Source organism: Larus michahellis, chromosome 7, assembly GCF_964199755.1.
Source record: "Larus michahellis chromosome 7, bLarMic1.1, whole genome shotgun sequence".
NCBI lineage: Eukaryota > Metazoa > Chordata > Aves > Charadriiformes > Laridae > Larus > Larus michahellis.
Window position 1 is genome coordinate 60,906,969 of NC_133902.1, and position 8,845 is coordinate 60,915,813.

Genomic DNA, 8,845 nt, shown 5'->3' on the forward strand with positions numbered 1-8,845 from the left:
TAGTTTTATAGGGAGCATTTAGTTTGTTTAAATGGTTTAATAGTATGTGTTCTTTTTTTGCTTATGGCAGGTGGTGTGTTTTATTGTAATTTCTGACTTTATTGAAGATAAAACTTTGTACTCTTTTCTAATTTTGATGTACACTATGTTAGTTGGTGTTTTTGTTAGTCTCAATCAGATGCGTTATGAGATACTGGAGCAGGATTTAGCGTGACTGTCTTGTATGTATCTATATATTGAGTTTATCTGTTTTGAGAAAGCAACAGGGTCATAACAGCAGGGATGGCTCACCGTTTTCTTCCAGACCATGTAGGGTATCACAGTGGCCCTGAAGCTTTTGCGGTTTGCAGGCGGTTACCGGTAGGTTCTGTAACAGTTTTCCTGGTTTTCCAGGTCTGTAGCAGAGCCCGGAGTCTCTGTGAAGGCAGAAGACAGGAGGTGTCTGCCAAACACAGGGTAGGGCTCAGAAGAGCAGGTCCTGAGGAGCAGTTGGAAAATAAGGGGCAGGAGTTGTGGGGGAGCAGTAAGCCTCCTTCCCTGATGGTTCAGGAGAAGGGGGGGAGTTCCTAAAGTTTTGGCATTAGGGGATGGCTAGGAAAAGGAGGCGGGTTCATACATTTTTCTTGGACAAGTTTTGTCATTGGGTTTGGTTGTTGATGGTGTCTGGTCTGCTATAGGCTCTTGCATTTGGGGTGAGCTGGATAGTATCGAGGAGGAGCACAGGACTGGTGGTTTGGCAGAAGTGAAGTACAAATGTTGTGTTTCTTGGTCTCTTAGGTGCCGTGAATAACTGTCGCTGCAGCATCCGACTCTGGAATCGTTGCGGAGGAGGCAATCAGACTGCACCAGCGTTCAGGAGGCTCGAGGGGTTTTGTGGAGGAGGTCGTCGTCTCTTCTCAGGATGCTTATTGCTGGTGTTGTAGCTGCTTTTGGGATTACTTTTTTCTTTTCCTTTTGCAGAGGAAGAGGAGTAAGCCGGTGACCGCAAGAACGTATCGGATGGTTGTGTTTTGTGGACTACGTCAAGGATGGAATCAGATGGTAGCCCTCCAAAAGCTAAGTTGAGAGACCAGCACCGGAAAGGGGCGGAGGCTGACAATTGTGTAATGGGGTCTTTGACGTTAGCGTAGCGGGGAGGGCTGTCCCGGGGCACAGTCTCCTTTGGGCAGGTAAACGATGTACCTTACTGTCCAGTATTATATTAACGCATCCTGGGCAGGGCAGTTCCAGCTTGTGTGTGTTGCCATGTCGATTGTGTTGTCTGTGTTTTGCATTCTAGACCTTTTCTTGGGTCTCGAGATCATCTTTAAGCTCCAGGAGCATGGAATGTGCATCGGGTACCATCATTATGGTGTCAAACGCCTGCACCCATGGGCATAGCACCAACCGTCTGCCTCTCTTGTTGCATTAGAATCTTAAAGCGTGCATCGGTCTTGCGTCTTGGAACTTTCCGGACGGTCCACTTTAGCAACTGGGGCTTCTTCCCTGTGTCGTTATGTTCTTCTTAGGTCTTGAAGCTAGGCTTCCTGCATGTCCATCTTGTCAGGCTCGACAGTCCCTTCTCAGGAACTGTGAAGTTCTACACTTCGTTTCAGGGGCTTCTGTGGAGCCTCTTCACATCGTCACCATCACAGTGCCACAGGTCGTCTTGCCCGATGGTGACTTTGGTCCCGGTGCCATCCTTCTTGCTGAGAGTTTTCTCTCATCCTTGAGGCGCGTCATTCGTAGTGTTCTGTGTAGCGTCAGTCTGTGTGTGTTTGGCTCGGGGCTGCCCTGCCCGGGCGTGTAGTGTACAGGGTAGGCAGAATCACGATGAGAGTCTGTAGTGAATATGAGGATCTGCCTAGACCCAGGCAAAGGTTGCTCAGTCGTCTCTAATCGATTAGCTCTCGAGAGGCTGCGTGGACGGGTGTTTCATTAGCAGGCGCTGGCATAAGCAGAGCCAAGTCGGAGAGGGTGTTTGCGGCTAGTGAAGGGGACAGTATCTCAAAGATGTTCAGGCTGCTTTGTGTGGGGTGTAATGTTTGCAGGCTTCTCTCTTTTGGATGACAGGCTGTAGTTGGACTTATGTGAACAGGGTTCCTAAGTAGAAAGGAGACCTTTGGAATAAAGCTACTGCTCTGCATCAGGGTAATGTTTGATGTTGGTGTGTTGTTTTTTTTTTTTTTTCAGATGCGGAGAGATGAGATGGACAGGGATACGCAGGGGAGCCGACGGGAGCGCAGGACAAAGGTAGCTTAGGCTGAGGTATTAAAGGGAAGATGTGACCGGCGGCTCCACGAATACATTTGGCCACTTTTTTTCATGTGAATGTGAGGTTACGTAGCCATGCGTGGAAGTGCTGGACTGAGGTTCAACAGAACCAGTGTTGTTTTCAGTCACTTTGCTTTGCAGGTAAGTCTCTTCCAATGAACTGAACTCTCTGAAAATAATAACGTATTTTTCAGGTAGTATCTGCCTTCAGAGCGCCAAGACCTTATATTTACACTTAATGCCAAGGGATGCCGTGCAGAGAGGCTCTTGCTTATACTTATTCCTATAACAGCACAGTGCAGCTAACTTTTATATATGCCCCGTCGGAAGCAGAAAAGTGTAGAGAGATTGCACCCACGGTGAAGAGAAGACGGGACCGGTGACCCGAACCTGACCGATGGGGTATTGCATTCCATCATCATCACGCTCTGTATAAAAGCAGCGGGATCGAAGGGGTCGGTACCTGTTGTCTGGCCTTTGAGGATTCCTCTGTCTGTTCATTGTCCTTTGACCCCGATCTGTGCATTTATGCAACCGGGTCTGGAATCCGGTTCCAGTCTGTCACCGAGTGCTGTCCCGGACTTTCCCCGTGCCTGCCAGTGAAGCAGTGGTCATCCTGGGAGTTACGTATCGGGTTGTGTATGTCCTGTATGCATTTAATTATTTTCTTGTTACTGTTGTCTTTTCTTGGTATTATTTTGCTGTTAAGATTTCATTACAGTTCAGTTTATCTTTCAGTCCCTAAGTCTCGCTCTCTTCTCTCCTGCATCAGGAGAGAAGTTAAAAGGGAGCACGTGTCACTTGTTTTACTGCGCGGCCTAAGGCACAACAGCAAGGACGGACAGGGCACGGGAGCAGACTCGGCCGAGGAGAGCGGCGGCCCCAAGCCTCGGTTCTTTCTCAGCCACTGCATTACAGACAGCGTACAAGCTCCTGCTTGCGCTCTGTCTGCCGGTCCGATCCAGAACACAGTTCTGGCAGAAGTCAGGTTATATGTGTTGTCTTGCTAGAAACGCTGTATGACTCGTTGTGGGGTTTCTTTTACGAGGAAACTAAAGGACATTGAGTCTTGATTTAAAAATATTGTTATTATGCTTAATGATCTTCTTGCCTATTTAGGTCAGGATGACGTCTTTATGTCTATGCCCTGCAAAAGATTAATTAAGTTTACTTACCTACTGGGCCCCATTGCTGACACAATTGATGTAGTTGTAATAAAAGAGGACGTATTGTCATTTCCTCTAAGGGTCGCTTTCTCTGTTTTGGTGTTTCACATGCTGTACTTCTCAGGCCTGTGAGGAAAGGAGCAGCTGCTCCTCTGGCACGCTCTATGCCTTGTTGCCCCAGCCCCTTTCCCAGGTGCTGGTGGGAAGGGCGGTGGGCAGGGCCCGGGGTATATAACCCAGAGCCTCTGCTGGGGCAGCTCATTCTGCTGCCAGGCATCTCCAGGGTCAGAGCTCTGCTGGTCCTTCAGTCGATTGCAGCTTTGGAGCTGGCTCAGTTCCTTGGGCGGAGATGTTAGCCCATTTAGAGAATAGCAGGTAGGAAGCTGGAGGTGGTAAGACCTTGAGGACCAGGTGAGGTCTGGCAGCATGTATAGTAGACAGCAGCCTCATGTGCTGGTTCTCTTCCTTGGGGTTTTTCAGGTCAGTCACGTTGTAATGAGCATTCGGGGGCGGTGAGATGGTTTAAGGGTACAGTTTTCCCTTTTTCCAGGCACGGCGTATTTTCCTGGAATCCCTGAGTGTATTGAAGGTGGAACTTTATTGTTTGTTTGTTTTTCCCCACTAGCTTTGCCGTATCCCAGGTAAGGTGCCAATAGAATTTGTCTCAATCGGGCAGGTGATGAGATTACTTTGCAGGGCCTGGGTGAGCATCTTGTCTGCAGCCGTAGATGGAGTTTTCACACTTCTCAGGAAAGCAGCAGGGACGTAAGGCATAACATATTGCAGGATGCGGGGTGCCTCGTCGCCTTCCCCCAGAGTGCGCAGGGTACCGCCGTGTCCCTGGAGCCTTTGTGGCTTGCGGCAGGCCCCTGTTGTAGGTCGGGTCAGGGCTTCGCTGACTCTGTGGGTCTGTAGTAGAGCCCGGAGTCCGTGGGAAGACAGAAGATAGGAGGTGGTGGCGGAACGCAGGGAGAGGCTGGGAAGAGTGGCTCCCGAGAAGCGTCCGACGCTGGGTGTTCAGGCTGGCAAATAAAGGGTAGGAGCTGTGGGGAAGAAGTGGGGCTCCTTCCCTGATGGGTCAGGGAGAAGAGAGGGGCTTGGCACTGGGGGAGGGCTAGAAAAGGGAGCTGGGTTCACGAGTCCTTCTGGGACAGGTATTGCAGTTGGGTTTGTGTGTTGTCGGAGCCTGGTGTGTTCTAGGCTCTCGCATTTGAGGTGAGCCAGATAGTATCGAGGAGGAGCACGGGACTGGTGGTTTGGCAGAAGCGCAGTGCTAATGTTGCATTTCTTGGTCTCTTAGGTGCTGTGAATAACTGTTGCCGCAGCGTCAGACTCTGGAATTGGCACGGAGCGGTCGAGCAGAATGTCTTGGCGTTCATGAGGCTGAGGATGTTGTGGAAGAGGTTGGTATCTCCTCTCAGGATGCTTATTGCTGGTGCTGTGGCTGATTTTGGGGTAATGTTTTTTCCTTTTCTTTTGCAGAGGAAGAGGAGGAAGCTGGTGACCACAGGAACGTATTGGATGGCTGTTTTCTGTGGACTACCTCAAGGATGGATTCGGGCCCCTGGCCCTCCGAAAGCTAAGTTGAGAGACTGGCGCCCGAGAGGGGACAAGGTTGAGAACTGCAAAAAGGTGTCTTTGAAGTTGGCATAGGGGAGAGGTTTGTCCTGGAGCGCAGTCTCCTTTAGGCACGTAAGGGATGTGGCTTACTGTTTGGCATTCCAGCCTGTGTGTGTTGTCCTGTCTTTCGTGTGGCCTGTGTTCTGTGTCTTAGACCCTTCTCGGGTCTCAAGGTCATCTTTAAGCTCCAGGAGCATGGCATGGTGCCTCAGGCGCCATCCCTAGGGTCTGGAACACCCGCACCCATGGGCACAGCACCATTCGGCTGCTGCTCTTCTTCCGTTAGAAGCTTAAAGCATGCATTGTTCTTGCGGCTCGGAAGCTTCTGGACGGCCCGCTTCTGCGACTGGGACTTCTTCCCTATGTCATTATGTTCTTAGGTCTTGAAGCCAGGCTTCCTGCGCATACATCTTATTGGTCTCGACAGTCCCTTGTTATCACAGACGATGTTCTAAACTTCGTTTCAGGGGCTTCCGTAGAGCCTCTTCACATCACCACCACAGTCTCTAGGTCTCCTTCCCCAACAGTGACTTCAGTCCCAGTGTCATCCTTCTTGCTGAGAGTTTTCTCTCATCCTTGAGGCGCATTGTTTTTAGCGTTCTGTGTAGTGTTGGGCTGTGTTTGTGTGTGTGTGTCTGGCTTGGAGCCCCCCTGCCTGGGTGTGTAGAGTCCAGGGCAGGCAGAATAGTGATGAGAGTCTATAGTTAATGTGTGGATCTGTCGAGACTGAGGCAAAGGTTGCACAGTCATCAGGAATTGATTTGCTCTCAGTAGGTTGGGTGGATGGGTGTTTCATTAGTGGGTGTTGGCATAAGCAGAGCTACATCAGAGAGGCTGTTCACGGATAGCGAAGGAGATAATATCTCAAAGATGTTCAGGCTGCTTTGTGTGGGGTGTAATGTTTGTGGGCTGCTTTTTTTTTTTTTGATGGCAGGCTGTAGTTGGATCTAATTGAACAGTATTCTGAAGTAGAAACAAGACCTTTGGAATTAAGCTCTGCATCAGGGTAATGTTTTTGATTTTTTTTTTCTTCTCTCTTTAGATGCAGAGAGATGAGATGTGCAGGGTGATGCAGGGGAGCCAAGAGGAGCGCTGTACAGAGGTGGCTCGGCAAGTGGTATTAGAGAGAAGATGTGACTGGCGCCTCTATGAAGATAGTTGGGTACTCTTTTTTTTTTTTTTTTTCATGTGAATGTGAGGTTGCATAGCTATGTGTGAATGTGCTGGTCTGAGGTACAACAGAGCCAGTTTTCCTTTCAGTAATTTTACTTTTCAGGTAAATCTCTTCTAACTGAACTCTCTGAAGATAATGATGTATTTTTCAGGTAGTATCAGCTTCCAAAGTGCTAAGACATTATATTTACACTTAATGCCCAGGGATGCTATGCGGAGAGGTTCTTGCTTATACTTATTGCTGTAACAACCTCTGTTAGGTAACTGTGCACACCATGTTGGAAGGTCGGAAGTGCAAGAGCGTAGAGGGGTTGCACCCATGGTGAAGAGCAGGCAGGACCGGTGACGCGAATCCGACTGACGGGGTATTCCATCCCATCCTCATCGTGCTCAGTATAAAAGCTAGAGGGATCGAAGGGGTTGGTACCTTTCCTTCAACGCCCGGCGTCCGAGGACTTCTCTGTCCGTTTGTCATCCTTTCATCCCGATTCATGTGTTTGCGCCACCAGACCCGGACTCCAGTTTCCATCCGTTGCTGACTCCAGTATCAGACTTTCCCTGTGCCTGCCAGTGAAGCGATGGTCACCCTGGGAGCTTGATACCGTGTTGTGTATATGTTGTATATATTTCCTTGTTTTCTTGTTACTGTTGTCTTTTGTTGGTATTATTTTTCTGTTAATATTTCATTACAGCTTAGCTCCTTTTTCAATCGATAAATGCCTCTCATTCTTTCCTCCCTCGGGAGAGAAGTTAAAAGGGAGCATCTGTTGCTTGTTTTAATGCCCAACCTAAACTGCAACAGCAATGACGGTTAGGGTACCGGAGTGGACTCAGCCGAGGAGAGCAGCGGCCCAAAGCATCAGTTCTTTCTCAGCCGCTGTATTACAGGCAGCGTACAAGCCTCTGCTTGCAATCTGACTGTCGGTCCTATCCAGAATACAGTTCTGGCAGAAGTTGGGTAATATGCGTGGTCTCGTTAGAAGTGCTGTATGACCCATTGTGGGGTTTCTTTTACGAGGAATCTAAAGCATGTTGAGTCTTGATAAAAAATATTGTTATTGCGCTTAATGATCTACTTTCCTGTGTAGGTTAGCATGACATGTATCTCTGTCTACGCCCTGCAAAAGTTTAAGTTTACTTCTCTAGCCGGTCCCATTGCTGACACAAGTGATGTAGCTGTAGTAAAAGAGCATGTATTGCCATTTCCTGTAAGGGCTGCTTTCTCCGTTTTGGTGTTTTGCATGCTGTAATCGTCAAGCACGTGAGAAAAGGAGCAGCCGCTCCTCTGGCAGACTTTATGCCTTCTGGCGGTGGGCCTGACCCCTTTCCTCAGTGATGGTGGGAAGGGGGGTGGGCGGGGCCCAGGGTACAGGAACCAGGGCCTCTGCTGGGGAAGCTCATTCTGCCGCCGGGCTTCTCCAGGGTCAGAGCTATGCCGGTCCTTCCGTCGATTGCAGCTTTGGAGGCGGCTCAGCTCCTGGGGCGGAGATGTTATCCCATTTAGAGAATCGGAGGTATGAAGTTGGAGATGGTAAGACTTTCAGGACCAGGTGAGGTTTAGTAGTGTGTATAGTAGAGAGTGGTGTTGTATGCTGCTTCTCTTCCTTGTAGGTTTTCAGGTCAGTCACGTTGTAATGAGTGTTCAGAGGCGGTGGGATGGTTTAACAGTATGGCTTTCTTTATTCCAGATGCGGTGTATTTTCCTGGAATCCCTGACTGTATTGAAGACTGAACTTTATTTGGTTTCTCTTTTTCACTGGTTTTGCTGTATCCCAGGTAAGATGCCAATGGAATTTGTCTCAATCGGGCAGATGATGAGATCACTTTGCAGGGACTGGGTGAGCATCTTGTCTGCGGCCGTAGATGGAGTTTTCGGATTTCTCAGGAAAGGAAGAGGGACGTAAGGTATAATGTCTTTCAGGGCGTGGGACGGCTCGTCGCCTTTCCCCACAGCGTGCAGGGTACGGCATTCAGGAGGGTGACGGTGTTGTGGAGGAGGCATCTCCTGTCAGGCTGCGTATGGCTGGTGCTGTGGCTGCTTTTGGGATTATTTTTTTCTCTTCCTTTTGCAGAAGAAGAGGAGGAAGCTGGTGACCACAGGAGTGCATCGGGTGGCTGTTTTTTGTGGACTGCATCAAGGATGGATTTGGATGCCACCCGGGCCTCCAAAAGTTAAGTAGATAGTCAGGCGCCAGAGAGGGGCCGAGGTGGACAATTGCAAAATGGGGTCTTTGATGTTAGCGTAGTGGTGAGGGCTGTCCCGGGGCACAGTCTCCTTTGGGAGGGTAAAGCATGTGGCTTACTGTTCAGTGTGACGCTAGCACGTCCCGGGCAGGGCAGTTTCAGCCTGTGTGTGTTGTCGTGTCGTTTGTGTGGTCTGTGTTCTGCATCTTAGCCCTTTCTCGGGTCTCGAGGTCATCTTTAAGCTCAACAAGCATGGCGCGAGGACTCGGGCATCGTCCTTAGGGTCTTGAATGCTCAGATCCGTCGGCATAGCACCGTTCGGCTGCTGCTCTTCTTGCGTTAGAAGCTTTAGGCGTGCATCGGCCTTGTGTCTTGGAAGCTTCCGGATGGCCCCCTTCCGCGACTGGGACTTCTTCCCTGCATCGTTACGTTCTTAGGTCTTGAAGCCA

At 49.6% G+C, this 8,845-nt stretch overlaps 1 long non-coding RNA gene across 1 annotated transcript; it reads left to right on the forward strand.

The window, feature by feature from the left end:
- The first annotated feature begins 784 nt into the window (after window positions 1-784).
- On the forward strand, window positions 785-2,538 carry LOC141746381 (uncharacterized). Its single transcript, XR_012588337.1, has 3 exons — window positions 785-882; window positions 961-1,060; window positions 2,173-2,538. It is a non-coding gene; the product is annotated as an uncharacterized LOC141746381 (long non-coding RNA).
- Window positions 2,539-8,845: the final 6,307 nt, after the last annotated feature.